The sequence below is a fragment of the Motacilla alba genome, chromosome 2, assembly GCF_015832195.1.
Source record: "Motacilla alba alba isolate MOTALB_02 chromosome 2, Motacilla_alba_V1.0_pri, whole genome shotgun sequence".
NCBI lineage: Eukaryota > Metazoa > Chordata > Aves > Passeriformes > Motacillidae > Motacilla > Motacilla alba.
In genome coordinates, this window is record NC_052017.1 from 48,181,396 (window position 1) to 48,201,829 (window position 20,434).

At 41.1% G+C, this 20,434-nt stretch overlaps 1 protein-coding gene across 30 annotated transcripts in view; it reads right to left on the minus strand.

Annotated features, from left to right (window-relative positions):
- The window catches only part of ARPP21 (cAMP regulated phosphoprotein 21), a 288,923-nt gene that overhangs the window by 126,935 nt on the left and 141,554 nt on the right, over positions 1–20,434 (minus strand). For 7 of the 30 annotated variants that reach the window (XM_038127625.1, XM_038127638.1, XM_038127641.1 and 4 more), the window contains exon 1: positions 10,843–11,222. The gene's annotated coding sequence lies outside the window, so the exon portion shown is untranslated. Of the gene's footprint in view, positions 1–7,004; positions 8,317–9,010; positions 9,391–10,190; positions 10,216–10,331; positions 10,804–10,842; positions 11,225–13,315; positions 13,479–20,434 lie in introns of those variants that run through there. The other 23 variants (XM_038127642.1, XM_038127637.1, XM_038127635.1 and 20 more) reach the window with 12 other exon arrangements.

A 20,434-nucleotide genomic window follows, 5' to 3' on the forward strand; every position in this document is an offset into this window, starting at 1 on the left:
GAGAAAATAAATTTCAGCTTTCAGATGATGGCAGCAAACCATGTTCCTTCAAATACAAGAGTGAGAAATTTCAGCCAACAGTTCCTTTACTTCTGTCTTTAGAAGGAGCATATTTTTGCATATATGCATTTCACAAAAATATATATGGATTATGTATTTAGTATATGTCCTCAAATGTGGACAGCTAGTTGCCTCAGTTGGTAACAATCTCTACAATCAATCATTTTCCTCCAGTTTTGACCAGGATCCGTGGCCGTGACATCATGATAATCAGAGGTACAAGAAAAATATATAGCTCTCAGCTTTTGGTGCAGCTTCCAAGCTCATTCAACAATTGTACAGACATGAAATACAAAATAATTCTCCATATGTAAGAACTCTGGTAATTGTCTCCTTCTTTCATTGTACAACCCAGTAACACAGTAAACTGCATTCAAGATACTTTTTTAGGTGCTATGGTACTCACAACATAGACAGAAGTCCATCTGAAAAGTCAGAGAGCCAACACAAGTCTTTGACAACAAAAACACCGTTAAAGGTATTTACTCTGGGTCATTCCCATTACACTTTATTTTCTAGGCAACAGATAAAAATTTATTGAAAATGCTGCTAATCCGAGAAAACCAAATAATCTAAATAAATAGATAGAGAGTACAGGACACAACATTTTTCAGGAGCATGAAACACACACACAATTCTATGGAGCTTACTGAATTTGGATGGAGGCCCCAAAGGGACACAGATATATCAACAGGAGCTCCATACATGAAGTTCAAAAGCACAGGGTCTTCTGGCTTTTACCATAAAACTTTTTGCTTCACAAATGCAATCAGACCTGGTGGCACTCTCTCCTTAAGAGATACCAGAACAAAATCCAAGAGATTTGGGAACTGGTATATTCTGAATAATGATAGTATGTTTTATATAACATGTTTATTATAAACTAAATGCCAAAATATCTACTAAGAAAGGCTGTTTTAAAAATTGCAGTACTATATGACTATTAAATCAAAGGTTTCAACTCTTACAAACAGGGGCAAATACCTGACACAGAGGAAGGCAAGCAAAAAAAAAAGCTGGAAAAGATGAAAACCCAAGAAAAAGCCAGAAGGGTCAGTTTAACAAAGTAAAGTTTGCATAAGGGGCACAACTTAGAAAAAAAGCTCAGTATGAACAATGGCCAGAGAGTTTATGGAGCAGAATAGAGACAACTGATAAAAGTGTCGAAACAGCCAAAAAAGAGGCAGAGACATCCATGCCAGTGACTGCTTGAAATTCATGTGTCAAGAAGCAGAACAAGAAAAGAGTTTGTATTTGGACTGTGGTGAATTCCTCCAATATTCATCTTCCTGCACTTCCAGCAAGCCTCAAATCAGGGCTATGGACTGATTTTTTAGAAAATCCCTTGTCTATGTTACACCTAGGGACACAGTAAGTCTCAACTTCAGTATGCTTTACGTCACACACTCAGCTTTGACCAAAGAATATAACATGAGCTACCCTCCGTATTATTTATTTTCTCTGCTGAGGTGGCAGAGCTACTTGAAATTACCTCCATTTTTTGGATTTTATAATACATCATTATGTCAAGTTACTGGTCCCAAAATAAACCATCTTAGGTCAGGAACAGAGCCCCTGAATTCCTTTTATTAAAATCATATGTCTGGCAGTGAATAGACATTGAAATTTCTCGTACAGGCAGCTGATGTTCCAAGGACCACTGGTATGTTACATCATATGCCAGCCTCATTCCAACTACTGAGTATGGGTAATAAATGACAGATTCCAGGAGAATATTCAACTGCGCACCAGAAATAAAAGGGTCACTTATGCTCCTCTTTTGTTATGATCTCAGTCAACGCAAACCTAGCAAACACATTCCCATGCCATAGAATTTTCTCATAATATACCACTAAATTGCTCAGTCTGCTGTCATTTTATAGGCAAGCCAAAGACTCAGGGCTCACTGGAATTGCTCTCAAAGTCCTGAAATAATCAGAACTGATTTCATTTTTCCACATATTGAAACTGTGCTGTTTAATCAATAAAAAAGTTTTGTTCAGAAGCGTCGATATTGTACTGTCACATTTTCTGACATGCTCTTCTCCTGATGCAGTTTTATTACAGATGGCTTTGACGTGCCTGACAACATTAATAAAGACGTGACACAAGTGTATGTTATCAAACAAACACAAACAGGAACAGGTGCCAAAAGAATCTACATTTCGGTACTCGGTGCCTGGACATTGAGCACAACTGTAGCACATAAAATAGTTAGCAGCAGTTCTTTGAACACACAGCTCTCCAAGAAAAGATTTGTAGAGGAAAAATTGTAATTAGCCTTCATGAGTACGAATTATGTTCTCTGGTCTACTTCCTGAAAAAAAAAACCAAACCCTGAGGAATAACAAACACATCAAAGAAATACGTGGGCTTTGAGAGAGGTAGGTGCCTGCCGCATCTTCCTCCCGCATTGCGGAAACCAGAACGACACAAGAGCGAGTGGACAGGGTGTCTGTGGAACCACCGACCATGCCTACAGGGCTACCGGCAGCACAACCACAGGCAGCTGAAATGCTGCATCAAGATCTGCATCTCAATTTGCTCTTTCCTACCAATCCTTCCCCGTTAACAGAAAACCCTTTATGGAAAGGTGTGGATTTATGTAGTCACAGGGCACATTACACTATTTCAGCAAATACCTGACTAACTTATGAGGTACTTCCATGCCAGGAGAAGAGGTACCAAGGATAGAAACCAATTTCTTTTCAGAGAAGAACTGGCTACACATCACAGAACCCAGGATCTTGCATGGGGATCACCCACAGGTTTCTTTCACTGACATTAAGCCAATCTAAGAAGTCCCATTTTAGCCCACACTGCCACAAAGCTGCCCTCAGACCTTGGCAACAATTTTGTTATCTTCCTTTCTCTCCTGCCAGACAGGTGGCAGAGAGAAGCAATTCTGAAACAGCAAAAATCAGAAGATGTAGATCATTTACAACCCCTGTAACCTCAGATTTAGTGAGATTAGGTGTGACTGCAGAGAAGTAGTCGTTTTGTCCTTATCGTCTATACAAAGACAGGCATCACAACACAAGCATAAAGAGTTTTATTTTTTTTAAATCAGAAAATAAATTATACTGATACTGAAAAAAGGATACACATCTATATATTTTCTCTGCATTATCCAAAATTCCAGTTATTTGAACTTCATGGAATATGTCCTGAAAGTTCCAATTTCCCTTTGCTGTCCTCCTACTTCTGACACCCCTTAACCTGACTTCACATCACAAGCATACTACTAGCACTAATCCTCCACTATGCCCTCACCCCACCTCTCCCTTATCTCAGCCACCAATTTTGAGAGGGCTACTTTAAGAAGCAGGTCATTCAAGGACTTCTTTCAAATGCAGTCATTTTCAACAGTACATAGATTAAACAAAAGTTGCATTATCCCTCAGTAATAATTCATTGTCTTCCGTATCTAACAGGATCCTCATGCTGCTTGCCATAGCTCTTGTCACTAGAGTTCACTCCATTTTGCTGCTCAGTTCCAGAACAGACTGCTACACAGCAGTGGAAAAGCGTATTGAGACACACCAAGCTAGTAAATACATTATGTTTTTCAACTTACGCTCATTTTTGATGAGTTAAAGCTTCCCCAAAAATCATACCTGGATGAAACATACTTTCATTAGCATTTCCAGATGCTAACAGTAGTATGAATTATGAAATATGGCACTTTAAGATGCCCTAAGTCACACATTAGGCTTTCCTTAGAGATCAATGGTCAGAATTTCCCTTTTTTTTTTTTTTTGATTTTGTAGAAGAAAGCTCTGAATTTTTCCTAAAGGAACAAAACCTGAAAGCATGGAAGTCAGACCTTCTCACTTCAGATTTCATGGTTTATAAAGTACACAAATTACAAAACTATCAGACATTTCCCAGGCTTACATTAAAATCTGTAGTGAGCCTTTAGAGTGGACCAATTTATTTGATGCGTTTCCCTCAAAGCTTTTATGACACCATAAACATTTCTGACTCCATGACAAATACTTTACAATGCATTAAGCAGCCTCCTTTAAACTGTTCTAAATGTTACGCCAAAGGCAATGTATTTAGAAACGGAACAGTCACTTGAAAATGGAAAAACCTCAAGGTATAGGTTTGTACCACAGCAATTTACGATTTACTTTCAGGCATTTCAAATAAAGTTCAATGGCAGAAACACCCGAAAAGCAAAAAGTAGGGATATTCTTCAGAAGAATACCATGCTGTACCCATTGCAGATGAGAGCAACAACACCATTGAAGTTTGCTCCCCAGCAAAACTTCTCATTGAATCAAATATATAGTTGAACACTTCATGCTAATTAATAATTTAATTGTATTTATAAAATGCTTCATTGGCTTCAATCTGCTGAGAAGCCTTGCCATCCCTCTTTACACAGGAACAAATTGTGATAACTCTCTTCACAATATAAAAAGCATTACACCACAAGAAGCTCTGCAGGCCACCAAACCAAAGATGCATGCACTCCCTGTGAAGAAAAGCAGCACATTCTGACTGGTATTTAATAATGAAAACTTACAAAATGTTTTCTGTATTGAAGGAACAGGAAGACTTCAACTCATGAGGCACTAAAAATACAAATACTGCAACAGGATTCATTACTCACGAAATTATTAGCTGTTCAGGCATGCTTTTGATGACAGAGTTCAAATCCTAGAACATAAAACTGGCTCTGATGATTTTATGAATCCAGTAAAAATTATTGCTGCATGGCTGTAAAAATTGGGATAAACAGAAGCTTGAAAGGAGGTGATTTGTTTGTATTTGCTTCTTATGTTTTAGCATAGATTGCAAACAGAAGACAAAAACTTTGAGAAATCAAAAACCAGAGCATTTAATTGTGGGGGAGAGGGTGTGGGAGTATTTGCTGGGGTTTTTCTTAATTGCTATTTTTTTGTCACACCATCCTGCTAACCATTTTAAGTTAAGTTTTCCTTTGATTTGAAGGCATCCAATTTTGGAAAAAGGCAGTTTTATCAGTTGGAAGTTGTTACCAAGCTTCTAGAATTTTAACACAAGCACTGTATAAACAGCTCATAAATAAATTATAGCATTGTCCAAGACTAAATTATGAATATGGCAGAAAGCACTAAATTACAAAAACACTTTTATAGGACTTCGCTTTCTCATGGTACTACTCTTTGTAATCTGTGACTCGTGGCCTTAAAAGATCAAGATCAGACACCTGACCTGATCCCTAAGTGTCCCAATTTCCCTGTGAAAATTTTCTTTCACTTATAAAAACGCACTTCTCACCTTACATGCTTCAGCATATGCTATGTGAATGTCTGCCCTAAAAACAGCCTTACATGGTTACTGCCTCCACACACTGCCAGTAACTAGAAAGTACTCTAAACCCCCTGCTTCATAAAGTCATTGGATATCCAAATCACAAATTTCAAATTCCCAGCTGTCACTGCCTAACTATGCCTTCTGCATTTCAGCTTAGTCATGATATATGACATTATCGCTCTCTCGCACTTCGCATCTTCCTTCAGCACTAACCGAACAACCTACTTAGTATTTCTTCTGACCACGTTTACCACAGCTGCAATTAGTTCATGTAAACAGTCATCATGAACTCACTCTTGTAAAAAGCAATTTTGTTTACTTCTTGTTTATGTATTTCTCTCTGCATTTAGTCTGCTTTTTCCTCGCAGTAACAGGGAATTTACGTGTAATAGCCGAGGGAAAAACGGACAAAAAAGTGATGTATCATTTTCAGATAACAGCTCACTACCCATTTAGGACTCTAGAATGATCAAACACAGTTTCAAGAGCCCACCATGTAACTAAAAAATTGTACATCTGAATGAAAGGGGACCGTTTCCACAACAACTTTTTCCAAGGAACCAAAAAGAAGTGTGCTGATGCTGGATTACCTGAAAGCCTGGAAACTACAACAGTGAAAAAGGAAGAAGTAGTAAATACCAGCAACATTACTACCAGGCAGGACATTATGGAAGTGTTTGCTTGGGTTATTTTCCTGAAAGATGACAGAGAACTCCAGCGCTCCTCCCCTGGAATCAATCCAGTTCGTAACTTTGGATTGTCTATATCACACATTAAGCATTAATGCAGATTATTTATGTAGTCTCATAAACTAAGATAAGCTAAGGAAATTCAATTTACCCAATCACACAGCCTGCCTACAGCAAAACCAACATATGAGAAAACATGAAGCCTAAAACTAGAGTCACTTCAAACACCTAAGCAGCTGTGAAGTCCTACAACTAAGAAGACTGGACCTTCAGTGACAAATGAGGAATTGGCTAGAATCCGTCATAGATGTAATTTAATAAAAAATTAGTTTTTATTAAAACTGAAAGTATTGTAGTTTTATGGCATATTGTCTTTTTCACTTCTCCAATAAACTATGTGTCTGTGTGTGTGAGAACACCAGCATACTCGTGCAAGCCATAGTGGCTGTTCTTCTGATTTGGGTTTAAGCCTCCTTCTTAAGAAAGACCCCAAGAAAAACATATTATGTCCATAAAGAGTAAGCAGTATGTCTACATGAATTTATAGGCAGGTTTAATTTATTAAAAAAAAAAAAACAACAAAGCAGAGATGAGTCATTATTTGCACTTGTTCTGAAGTTACTTCCTTGTTAGAAGGGCTTACCATTAAATTACTGTGTAAAAATAAAATACTTAGATAGTTAAAAACAAACATGTAAACTTATTTATATCTACATGTTTCTGAAAATCAGTATTTCATATATCAAGTGGAAAAATTAGAAAACAAAACAAACACCAGCAATTAATCAGGGAAACTTACAATCCAGAGGTGACCCAGTTACAAGCCTGGAGACCAGAATAGGTCTCACTTGATGACTGTCAAAAACTAGATGCATGACCTCACATGGTTTGCATAATTTATCTGCAATTCAATTTATCCAACTTTAATTAGGGAAGAATCTAACTTACCTGGACTGCAGTTTGTCATCAAAATAGAATGTATCCTAGAAATGCATGTTACCACACAGATATTCATACACAGTATTTTAAATCTTCAGTACCAAGTGCTCTCCATTGGAATGTACAGAGTCTTTGCCATGTATTACTTGTTTGATGAATGTTTCAATCTTCTAGAAGAAAAAGGGACCCATTTGCTTGACTTACTACCTGCTAAGAACATTAATACAGAACTTCAAATCTAATAAATGAATAAGCAGGGGACAAATAGATTTTGCAAGTTTATTGCATGGTAGTTACATTACTTCTCAACTGGGCAATCTGCAATGATATTTTTGAAAAGAGATTACTTAACATGAATAGCATTTCCTTTAAATAATCATGTAGCTTACACACATGTAGCTTTGAAACTTATCAAGGAAATTAAGCTGGGAGCACTCACAGGATCAAGCCGCTCATTCGTGAGTAGTCCCTATAAACAAAGGATTTGCCAGTCTGCCAAAATAATTTTCCTACTCTGAAATTAATGCCAACAAAATTGGTAACACAGTGCAATGCAAAGTACAGATCATGTATACTGTAAGCAGAGAGACGTTATCATCAGCTGGTGCAAGTCTACACTGTTCTTAAGACCAAAGAAACTACATCAATTTACAGCTGCTGAAAATTTGTCCCAGTGTCTGTCTTTAGCACTGATTAAACCATGGAGCCAATTTTAAAGCTCCCACTGACTGCAGCGAGACCAATGTCTACAGCACACAAGACAGACTCTAGGTAAGCCATCCAGAATAAGTGAACTTTTCCTCCCCCCTATTCATTCCAAGTCTAAAGTTAATTATTCAAAATCATAACCTGTGAGGAAGTCAAGAGCGTAGCAGATTTCAAAATTTCTTAGGTTTCTTTTATGTACTCCCGGAAATTCTGTTTAGTAACAGTGATTTCTCAGGCCAAGTCTAGTTACTGTAATCATGCAAATAACCCCAGTAAAGCCCACAGGAAAAGCAGCACCATCAGGAAAATATGATTTGGCCCACAGTTTTCCAAGAGAGTGAAGTTTCAAAGTTACTTTTGCACTGTTTTCTCCCTCTCTGAGAACTATAATTACACCTGTGTTAAAAATCTCTTTGCATTTCCTCTATCACCATTATGTAATTTTTCCTTCATGGGTACAATGTGGTGCAGCACTCGTCAAAGCAATCCTCACTTGCACACTTAGCCCAGGGGCAGTCAAAATGACTAGCACATAGCAGAAAGAAATAATTGCTTGGAAAAGGATTTTGCAGGAGGGGTACTCAGCTGTTTCTTAGACCACCATCCTGTAAAACTGCAGAGAACAGAGAGAAAATACAGTTGTTTTACAGAAGACATCTTTAATTGAGGTGAGTTTCTCTACGTGATTCTAAGTGTGTGGATTCTTTCCAATAGCTAATTTCATTTCTGACTACAACTACACCAAACAGGGCCGTTTTCGAAAGTATCTCCATGGATCTCACCAAGTGGTATATACTGTAGTTATCTATAGGTATTTTCCTTTACACTTCACAAGAGATTTACAGCCGCTTGCATTCTGTGAGCATTGCATGCAACAATGATTTTTAATATCAACTGAATTAACTTATAACTGCAAGGAATAAAAACTCAAAACTCCCGCTTCAGGAGGCTACCAATAAGCATGTAAATAGAGCTAATCATTCAAAGTGGTTATCACAAGAAAAAAAATAAATATTTAAGATATTCCTTAGCGCTACTCCACTGTAAGATACTTCACTATTAAAAAAAATAAATAAAATGGCATATTCTTCAACTTAAGTATGCCCACATAGAATAAGATTTACCAATAGCATAAAATAATCTATCTAGTTTGCTCCATGCAACTTTTTAAAAGAACTTAAAAAAAAAAAGCATCCTAGACACCACAAAATTCTTCAGCTTAAAATGAGCTAATCAATCCCCTTTCTGCACAGCTGCATTTTCTTTCATTAATGTAATAGAAATATTTGAAGGATTTCCGTTTTTACCTTCGCATTTTTCCTTTTCCAGTATCCATAACCAATCATCGCTCTGCTCTTCCATTATGCTTCGTATATTGCAGAGTGAGAAGCATCTTCATTAAATAGTATTAAAAATAGAACACACCCGATCTCCCCACCGGAGCATGCTCTGACAGTGCTGATACCACAGCTCTCAAGGTAACCATGCCCAGCTGGGAACTGAGAGGCAAAGTGAGTGCGAGATTAGCAATTTGCAAGCCCAATTGTGCACACAAACTTGCCTCGATCCGTGACGAAGACTGCTAAAACAAAATCAGCGCGCAGTTAAATTATGCGATTGAAAAAGCTGCAGATCAGTTTACAGTACGGTTTTGGTTTGGTTGGCTTTTTTACCCCCTCCCCATCACCCTCAGCTTCAATTGCTTTGTACTTGCCTAAAATGTGCATATGCCATTCAGGAGAACGCGCACCGGGCATGCATCTGGCTCAGCATTGCAATGGCAGAGAAGTCAAACAGGTGATGCACAGACACTTGTGTGGCTCTCTAATGCTTTTGTTTCCCCTCCCGGCACATTTACAGCGATGTCACACGGCGGCGGGATGAGTTTTAAGCAAAACCGCACACACCTGGAAGCGCAGAGACACACCTAGCACGTAAAAATGCACCCGGAATCTGAGCGCGTTCCCCCCGCTGGCTGACGCGGTGAATGAAGGCAAAATAAATAGCAGCAATTAAACAAGGCTGCGTAATGGCTGCGCTAGATGAGCACGTCGGGGTTAGATTTACAAGCGATATCGTTTGAGACGCACAGACAAGTAGGCAGAATACACCAAGCGGAGTAACATGAACTGCTTTTTGCGAAAACGGGACACCTAACAATACGGGTGTAACACCTGGACTGTGATCCTCCTCCACTGCATGCAAAAAGAGATGCCAAGGAAGCATCAAGTAAATCTGCTGCCCTCACATCGCCACCCTTAAGAACAATGCCAGTCCAAGCAGCACAGGCTTGCCCTCCAGCAAACGCTGCTTTGAAAGCGGATCCCGCGATGCTGTTCACAAATCAGCGAGTAAAAGTTGAGATTTTCTCAAGAGTTTGATCCATTTTAGCTAAAATGACGGCTAGGAGGAGGGCGATCTCCCCCCGCAGACCCCCCTTCCTGGCGCTCGTCCCCCCTGCCCCAGCCCGGCTCCCGGCCACCTCACCTCCGCGCCCGACCCCGACCCGCCGGCGCTCCCGCCGGCAGCGCCTCTGGCGATCACCGCCGGGCGGCCGAAACTTTGGGAAGCCGCCGCCCTCCGCGGGGCAGGCGGCCCCGCGACCGCGCCGAGCCCTTCCCGCCCTACCTGGCTGTCACCACCGCCACGCTGCCGCTCCGCAGTCCCGTGCGAGGCGCCGGCTCCAGCATCCTGCCCCGCCGCACTACGAGCGACACCCTTTTTTCCTTTTCTTTTCCCTCCCCCTCTATTAAATACCACATCTTAGAGCCGGAATCCTGCAGCCGCTATTAATAATTGCCCATCGCACGCAATAAAGGCAAGCCCCGGTTCCATATACAGCTCCTGTTTCCCTCTCTCTCCACTCCACATGCTCCAGCCGCCCTGACCTCAAAAATTAAAAGATCACGGGGAGGGGTGACGGGGGGGAGGGGGGGTGGAGGGGGGATGGGGCGAATGACTCCAACGAAATGACAGAAAACACATGCTGGAAGAAAAAAAATAGACACGAAAAAAATCGCGACAACAAAGAACATCACGCCACACAAATGTCGACAGATTCTGCTTTGGCTTCCTTGGGTTTTGTTTTTGGTTTTTTTCGTTCCTTTTTTCTTTTTTTTTTTTTTTTTTTTTTTTTTACCTTGCCTGCAAACGGGATCTGCCCCCAGCGTCTTGGCGGCTCGGGCTATTTTTGTTTGTTTGGTATTTTTGGTTGGCCGGTTTGTTTATTTTGCTGCGGATACGCTGCTGTTACAGTACAGTGACTGTCTTCCTGAAAGACATGGTCTCTTCCTCCGCCTCCGCCGCGGGAGGAGATCCGCCGCCGCGCCGCGCTGCTGGCCGGGCGCGGTGGCCGCGGCGGCACCGCCCGACCCGCCGGCCGCCTCCTGTCCTGGCCCGGTCCGCCGCTCCGCCCGCCTCTGCCCGTCCGCTCCCGGCGCCCGCCTGGATCCCCTTCCGGCTCGCTCCTCTCTCCCCGTCCTCCGTCCTTTATCTGCCGCGCTCCCGGGCTGTACTGTCTGTCTGCGAGTCTCTCCCTCTGCCTTTCTCTCTCTCCCCGCCCACGCAGCGTGGTGCGCCCCGGACCGCAGGCAGCGCCGCGCTCCGGCTCCGCCGCTCGCCGGCTCCGCGCTCGCTGCGCTCAGCGCCGCTGCCCCGGCTGCCGCTACCCCGGCCGCCGCACAGGACCCGCTGGCCCCGGCGCCATTGCGCTGCCCGACCTCACCCCACCCGGCCCCGCGCACGGCCCGGAGATGCCCGCCCGGGCCGGTGTCTGTCTGTGTGTGGGGTGGCTCTGTCTATCTGTCTGTCCGTCAGTCCGCCCGCCCGCCCGTGCGCCTGTGGCTTCTCGCACGCCGACCCCTCCGGTCACATTGTTTCCCCCCCTCCCTCCAGCCCTCCCCGTCAGCCCATCCTCAGCCAGGAGCAGAGAGACAAAGCACCCGAGCGGGGCTAATAAGGAGAGAGCTCGTTAATCCCCTCCGATTCCTTGTTATTTGCTCCCACCCACTGCTTGTCGCCCCCGACACACGACCCCCAAGAAAAATAAAGAGGGAAGGAAATGGGCCTTGACTCCAGAGGACATCTTTAAGTGAAAGGTCTAGGGGAGGGTGGTTTTAATTATTATTTTTGCTGGTGAAACCTGACAGCCTTCAGGCTGATCAGCCGAGATGCTGAAAGGAGTAAAAAAAAAAAAAAAAAAAAGTTAAAAAAAAAAAATACTGCAGCAGATTTTGGGTGGTAGCAGATGAGCCACTAAAAATGGGGCACATGATCCCCTTCCCCCTCCCCTGCCCAGCATGGCTCTATCTAGGATCTGGCTTGATGATGTTTCCCTCGGAGCCTTGCTGCACACCATCAAGGCAGAGAGAAACAGGCAATTCACCAGCACACGCGTTTCTGATACATGAAACCGCTGCTGTGCATTTTAAACCCAGCCCTCGTTTTACCCAATTGAATACATCCAGGCATTCATCCTGCACCCAGCCGAGAAAAGGGCATTTACCTCTTTGCTAGGTGGCTATTAATATGCAGTAAAATTATAGCTGTACAACGCCAAATGTAATTGCCATAGATCATTTAGAGCAGATCCAGCAATTCAGCTGCTGGAAATGCATGTCTGTGAATAACCATGCATCTGGTACAATGCCCTCTACTACAATAACCTGAAAGGAGACAGAAGCGTCTGATACTAGCTGCAATTAGTAATCCTATGGATGAAAAATAAACAGTCAATAAGTACAAAGCAGCAAGGTCCTACAAAATACAGAGATCATTTCTTTCTACGGTGATACAAATAACCCAGCTCCCACAGACAGACAATTCTTATTTAAGATACACAGTTAAAAATGCATTCCTTTCATGATGGGCTTTCAGAAAGCCCTAGTTAGAGAAGACAGTTTGCCATGGTTAATGAATGTAGCAGAACTTGCGTACCAGTAAATATGGACAAATATACAGAAGGCCGGCCAAGTGTTGCAGGAAAATGTTTGCTTTAGTAGGTATTATCCTTGCACCCCTGGAACCCCTCTTTCCCCTTAGAAGCAGACACTTGTTTTTACTGGGGACTGCTGAATGGAATCAGACTGGAAGAATACGGTGAGTGATGAGCCACAACAGGGTGTGCATTAGATGGCTCTTGGTGCACACTTCAAGTGATCAGAGGCATTCAGCCAGGCACACCAAAACCTGTTCTGCTAATGCACCTCCTGATGTGGTTTCCTCCTAGGATGGTTGCGTGTGGCTCCATCTACTTTTATTTTCATTCTTTAACATATTCGCTTTAACACTGTGCTACAGGTTCCAGTTGAAAGCAAAAAGACCAGCAGAGAGGCTATAAATGGCACTCGTGTGCTGCACCTGGTGACAGGGCAAGGACCAGCTCTTTGCTTTTTGCCATTTGATGTTGCAGCTGTCTCAACAATGGACCAAAGTTAATTCTCCAAGGTGGTTATCAAAACTATTCTGAACCTACAGTGAAATGGAGAGGGCCTCACCTGGCTGCTGCCCATCATTCCATTACTCCCAAGCAGGGTACCCAGAGAAGGGAGAAAATGTGCCAGGACACAAAAGCAGTACTCACTCATGCCTTCACTAAATGCCTTGCAACTCACCTGCAGAAGGGAAGGGTACGAGAGTAGTGAACGCTTGGGAACCTTGCTCCAGTCACTGGACACCATGCACATGTAAAACAGCCACGTATCCACAGCTTGTCTCCCACCGTTGAGATACTGGAGTGTCTTCAGAGTGGGAAGAGGCAAAACTTATACATCAGATCTGTAAGAAGATAAAAATTAATCCAAGCTGTAGTCTGGCAGTTCATTCCACCCTCTCCTACAAGGCTGGATGTGCCTGCAGCAAGTTACCAAATGCAAAAAGATGCCAGTTACAGCAACACCAGTGGAAATAATCAGGAAAAAACCCCAGTATCACTCCAGTATCACGTAATGTAGTTTTTCAACTCAGAATGTTGAGTAGCATTAAACACAGCATGTGAAAATAAGGGAAATTGACTTCCTTTGTTAAGAAGTCACCTCAGACCTTCTCAGTCAGATAATAATCTGACAGAATACACAGCCTACATCCCTTTCTTCAGGACTTGTAGAAAGAAAAATCACAATCATTGCACAATCATAATATTGAAGAGGTGGCAAATGATGGCAATGACTTGCTGCTGCCTGTCCTGATCTGTAAACATGGACAGGGATAATTGTCCATTTAATCTTCATGAAAGTCAGCACTTTCATGAACACAGCAGAAGCTGTGTTTTTAAGCAGAAACAGAACTAGATCAACTCTTCAGACTTCTGACACCTTTTTCTGTCTGTTACGGGACCAAATTTTGAGGGTAATGGGGGAAAAAAAAAGACACAAGACCTATTTCACCAAGTACTTTCTTGAGCAAAACATCTAACCAATTAACCAGCAGCCCATACTTTCTAGGATTCTGGTATTACCAAGTGCCCTTGTGCAACAGAAGCAACATATAGAAGTGAAGCACATATGAATGTGCACACACAAATGCCTCAGCTCAAAGTGTTTCCAAAGCATGACAACAGATTATATTACTTGTTCCATGCAAGCATACTTTCTAGCAATGATATTTCAATTTCACTTAGAAATCAAAAAGACCTTACTGGGCTCTGAAAACCCAGTATCAGACTGGAAGTATGAGATGTCAGAAAAATAAACAGAGCTTCTTGCAGTTCTGCAATCACAGATTCCTGGGAGAGAAGGCACGTGGTGTTACTAAATACCTTAATAAAATCTTGCACAACTGGTTGCACATCTCTGCTGCTTCTATTCATTTCTTAGTGGAAAAAAAAAACAAACCCTCTAACATATAAAGCCTGTGGTGTTTTGGAGTTATGGAATGATTCAGTTTGAGGCACAACAGTATGATAAGCTAACTGTTGATGTAGTTTATCATAATCTCATCTGAAAGAGATCAGTTTTAGGGGGTTTCATTTATTTTTAAACTCCTTTCCACTTTTATGTCCTACATGTTACAAACAAATTAATCATGCATAATTTGCAGATGGACTTAAAAATATAGCATGTCTGTTTAAAATGGCACTTTACAATATGTAAACATAGCCAAATTGCTCCAGTTTTAAATACTTCTCAGGAAGAGCTAAAATATTTTTTCAGCTACGACATCTCAAGTAAGGGAAAATTACCCAAGCAATTTGTGTAAAGCATATACTCAGACTTGGAAAAAAAAATGAAGCTTTATGCTCTTTCCAATGAACTCAGTAAGAATTTTGCAATGGATTTCATTAGGATTAAGATCAGGTACCTAAATCTCAGATTCTTTATTTGGAGAAAGATCAATGAACAACCCTTTAAAAATATAATCTGTTGCTAGAGGGGTTGAGGCAGCTTTTTTTTTTTCCCTACTGAAAGCAAAGAATCATTTCTTTGTATTTGACATTTCAAATCCCCTCCTAGTTTCTTTTTTGGAAATCCCGTCGTGTTTGATGTGCCATATCTGTGTATCTTGAAAAGGAGATTACAGTGTGGAGTTCCTCACCCCACACCAAAAAAAAAGTTGCCTAATCCCCCCTAAGACTGGAAACTGTAGCTTCTGCAGCACTGCTCAGCTGTGACTTTCAGAAGATGAGCAGGAATTTGAACTCTGTCTTTGACAGCTAGCACTTGTGCACATTGTCTGTCCTGCTGTAGCCTTTTCTTCAATTTATGTTTACAGGCAAGAGGACTAGCGAACTTTCAGATCACAGTGTAGGAGGGCCAGTGGCCTGTTTCATGGGCTGATGAGTGGCTGGCAGCTCAAAAAAGGATGTTCTAAAGTGACCACAGAAAGGGCTCATCAGTAGCTCTCAGTTGCACTGGACAGAAACACATCTCTGATATAGAAACTTAGCATTGTAGTACTTTTTATAATGTGTGTGTGTGGCATGCACGATAGGACAAAGCTGCAAAACATGCAGTGGTGAGTAAGAGAAAGAGTAGTAAGAAGAGAGAGTCAGCTAGAGTGTCGTGAACTGTGGTTCTGTTAGAATGGGCCAGAGAGAAAATGGTGAGAAAAAGAGGAGGAGGGAGAGTCCCAGGAAGGGAATGCAATGAGCTGGTTATCTTGAGATCTGTGATTCATTGTAGAGAATGTGCACTACCTCCACATATTAGAGTACTGTAGGGAAGAAATCAGGCTGAGGAAACTCCAAACACTTTCAATAGGATTTATGAGCTTTAATAATCCAACAGCTCAGGGTCACCTAAGAGCCCAGGAACTGCTTGGCTTACAAATATGAGTGGCTCTAAAGAGACATATGACAAACACAGCATCTGCAAGAGAGAGAGTAGTTGCAGCCCGTGGTGTAGGAGCCATAAGAGTCACAAACAACTTCTGCTGGCACAAAGCAGCTTCCCATTGAGATCTTACCAAGACAAGTCTTTTTTGCTGCCCTTTGTCTAAAGCAAAGTAATAAAGCATTGGTTACCTCCCAGCACACCTGGCCAGCAGACCAGCTTTGGTGACAATTTTCAGCTACCACAATAAGATGTGGGTAAATAGAGGCTTTCAACACAGGTGCATGCTGTCTTTCTCACTGCTAAAAAATTACAGACCTACATCTGCCCATAAGGATGCTCTGGAAGAAGGGAAGCCAAGGGACCAGGGAACTTCATGGGAAAGCAAGTGGATCCAGTAATGACATAGACAGGGAAAGAATAAAAAAACAATTTTGACAGGAATCCCCATTTACCTTACTGAAATCCTTTCAGATCAATATTAAGAATAGCAGTAAAACATGCCTGTGGAGTTGTAGGTTTGCTTGAACTCTCAAAACCATGTGTATTTTAGAGAAGACCATCACCCCAGCTGCCACATGAAAACCTAGAGAATGAAGCTGGCAAATGATTTGGAGGTGAAAAAAGGAATATTTGCTGTGCCAATCAGCCCATGTAACTCTGAGTACACACTAACACCAACTTCTCAGTTTGAAATTCCCCCGAACATGGTACCCTCTTAACCTTTCCTTCTAGAAGGTCTAATCTCTGAAATGCCTGTTTTAAATGTAGGAGTTTACCAGAAGGGTCCCAATTTACATGAGGCCTGGACATGCCTTGCAGGTACTTTTCACAAGTACTCTTCAACCAGATACCATTTTTCAGTTTTCCTTTAAAAAATTTAAGAATAATAGTTTTTCTTCTCCCATCAGGATCTCAAGAAAGAATCCTGGCCACAGTGTCTGTGTAACCTGGATGTGTTGGTTTCCTACTGCCCTCCCTACCTCACTGCAGTGTATGCTCTGAGGCTCACACTCACTTTATTAACTCAACCAGTGAGAGAAGCAGCCAACAACAAACATTGGCCATGAACCTTTTTCGAGAGGAGGTGAGGGTGCCCTCCACAATAGAGTCAGGAGAGTAACAGAATTTTCTGGCAGATCAATTCCCCTACAATGAAATTAAGTACTTGCCCCCTCTAAGGCCATGATGTGCTTCAGGTGCAAAACTGTGTGCAGATGTGTCAAAGAACAGGAGTAACCAGAAGAAAAACCTAAACAAAATTAATCAAACTGAGCAAAAAGCCTAACCAGCGCTAAATCACACTTTCCAAAAAACATCCCTTTACAAACTACTGGAGGCAACCTCTTCTCACATCTTATGTATCATCGCACTGGTTTTGTTCCTTCTCAGTAAAAATGACCAGAAAAGGCAGACATGTAACCACAACTTGGTACAGTCAGTGTGACTCTACTTTGAACCATCCTACTCAAAGATCCCAAAAGTAGTAGCAGTCCCACAGTATGCAGAGAATAATTCTTGCTATGTCAACTAAAAAACCTTTCAAGTTCTGTCAGTGGTGATAAAAAGTGGCCTTTGTCACACAGCTGGAAGTCTTAGAGGTTTTTCAAGGAGCATGGGTTAAAATCCTACTGAAGTAATCACCCTCACCTCTCCACTTTCACTCATTTGGACCAGTGTTTCTTTTCTTAAAACTGTCAACCAAATATGAGATTAATCAGCATTAATTTAGCAATTTTCACAACCCTTGGAATCAACTTTTGTGTTGGTTGCTGAAAAGAGACAGTAAAGAATGAATGGCTGCTTACATAAAAATAAGGTCTTTTTGACACAAAGTGATGGGGGCAGTACCCCAACACAGTACTTCATAGACAGAACACAAAGGCAGATACTTAACATTCGGGCATTTTGAGGTCTTGGGCCTTCCAGGTCTTGGAGTCTTCAGCATAGTTATTTCTAAGTCACTTCCCTTAAAATAATACTGTTCCCTCAAATTTTCTCCAGCTGCCTTCTTTTTGTTTCGCCTTGCCTTATCCACTAGACATATTTAAATTTTCTTTTGTTTGGAATCTACATTTTTTCACGCCCTAAAATTATAGCCTTTGCAATGTGCAATAACTGTAGAAAGTCCCTTCATTGAAAGAGCAGTACATGGTACAATTTTAGCATCATATAATTTCCTGCATAATTGTTAAATCATTTTCTTCCTTTTCTCCCTCCTCCTCTCTTTTTCTTTTTCTTTTTTTTTCTTTTTTTTTAATATAAAGGAGAGAAAGATTCAAAGTGCATATCCAGAGAGAGAGACAGACAGAAAACTTCATGCCACATAATAATGGGCTACACTGCAACTCAACTTTATTGCAACAGCAGTCTTGTATCAGTGACAAGACTTTCCCTATATATTGGTTCAGCATTGGACTTGGTGCTCAAAGGCACTGTTGGTTCACAAATGTAAACCTCCTTGTGTGTTTGTGACATTGTATCCCCAAATATCACATCATAGAAATATTAAAACAAAACTGTTCATAACATTTTCCTGTGCACCATCTGGGCCTTGCAAGAAAGCTGACATTATCTGTCAAACTAAAGATAACCACATTTTCTCTCTTTTGTATCGTTAATGTTTGTCATAGCAAATTTCACTTTAATGCTCCAATTACATTATGACATTCTTAGAAACTGAATGGCACTAATGACTTTCATTATTATTTACACACTTCCTTAATTATAAGGCTCTCCCTCTCATTCACAACATGTTCTCCCTCATAACACTCACTCCGATATAAAGCTAATGAATTTTAAACTTTCTATTACATAAAAGCCCATGATTAATTACCCAGCTTCCCAATCTCTTTATGATGCACAATGCAGAGCTCTCCTGCAGTGATGCAGGAAAGGGGGGGGAAGTGTGGAACTTTTATTCCCTCCTTAGTGAAAGCAAATAGAGAGATAAATAAAGTATCTTTCTCTTTAAAATGGCATATGCAAATTTAATTGAAAACAAATATACATCAAACCGTTCCTCAGGAGAAAGCTAAATATCTCTACATCAACTGCATGTAGTAAACAGGATAATAATGGCTATTCTTATAATCTTTAATTTTTCATGATGAGAATTTTTTAATATAGTTCAAGCAAATGAGAGGGTAGAAGTAAAAATTTATGGTTTTTACATAAGTCATTTAGTGTGATATGCTGTATCACCAAGATCAACTGCTTATAGAGTTTTAATTATTCACAATACTGGACTCCCTCACTGACAAAAAAAAAGACAAGACAAAAAAGCCCAAGTTTGTACCAGCACCGCACCAGTTGAAGGGCAGTTGTGACAAATATAAATTACTGCACTTCAGACTGCCAAAGGTAATACAATAAACCAGAGCCTAGAAGACTTTGTGGGGGCACTGAACAGTCTAGCAATGAAATTCAGAGCTCACTAAGTACTGATCCGGGCTGCAGTCTGCACAGGCTGTACATGTCTCAATGCCTATGCTGCCAACAGAAGTTGGATTCTGGCAGCCAAAGGTAAATTTACTGACAGTCATGGGAGAAAGGATGGATTAGTTAAAAGGTGTGGCAGCTCTTAGTCCATTTGCTGGCTAGTAAACCTGACCTTATGTTTGGGGGAAACCTGTACATATAAAAAAAATTATTTCCTGCCATTCCAAGGAAGTTCTCCTTTGTGCCTCTCCCAAGTTAGTGAAGCAGGAGTCAGTATCAAATGCAAGTACATACAAGGAATATAGTTCCTCATGGGACAAAAGCCCTTCCTGTCCTGGATGAATTGATGGATATCCAGCTGTGAATGACATATTCATTTAAAGCAAGCATGAGACACCTAGAATGATGAAGATTAACTCGTCAGAGCCCTTTACCTATGTGTTGTCTTTATATTAACTCCTACTGCGGATCTGCTGCAGATAAGAAAATTTGCTTTGTTGTGAGAAAAGCCTTTTCTTTTCCAAATTTGGTTTGTTTTCTTTTTAATACCATATACATTAAATATCAAATCAGTTTCCAGTGTCATGGAAAATCCAGGAAGTGTATTGCATTAAATATTAACATGGAAGTTCAGTGCAATACAACCATACAATGTAAATTCAGCCTTGTGAGAACTCTGAGGGATGGTAACTATACTTTGTCTGTATGGTCCTACACAGCAAATAACTTGAAATTTTCTTAGGGCTTGATCCAAGGTCCACAGAGGTCCACAAGGTCCTCATAATCATCCTACTATCTTCATTTAAGCTCTCATTTCAAGACTGCTACTCATCAGCCATTTGAATTGTGAAGCTCTCTAACATCGGAGAATGTTCTGTAGTTTAAAAACAAAAAACAAACTCAGATTAATTGAAAATCAGTTCTTCCATTCTCTTTAATGTTGTTTTGCATGCTTTGTATGTTACAAAAAATTATTAGGTGTACATTATGAAGCAAAAAGTATAAAACACTTGTATTATTTCT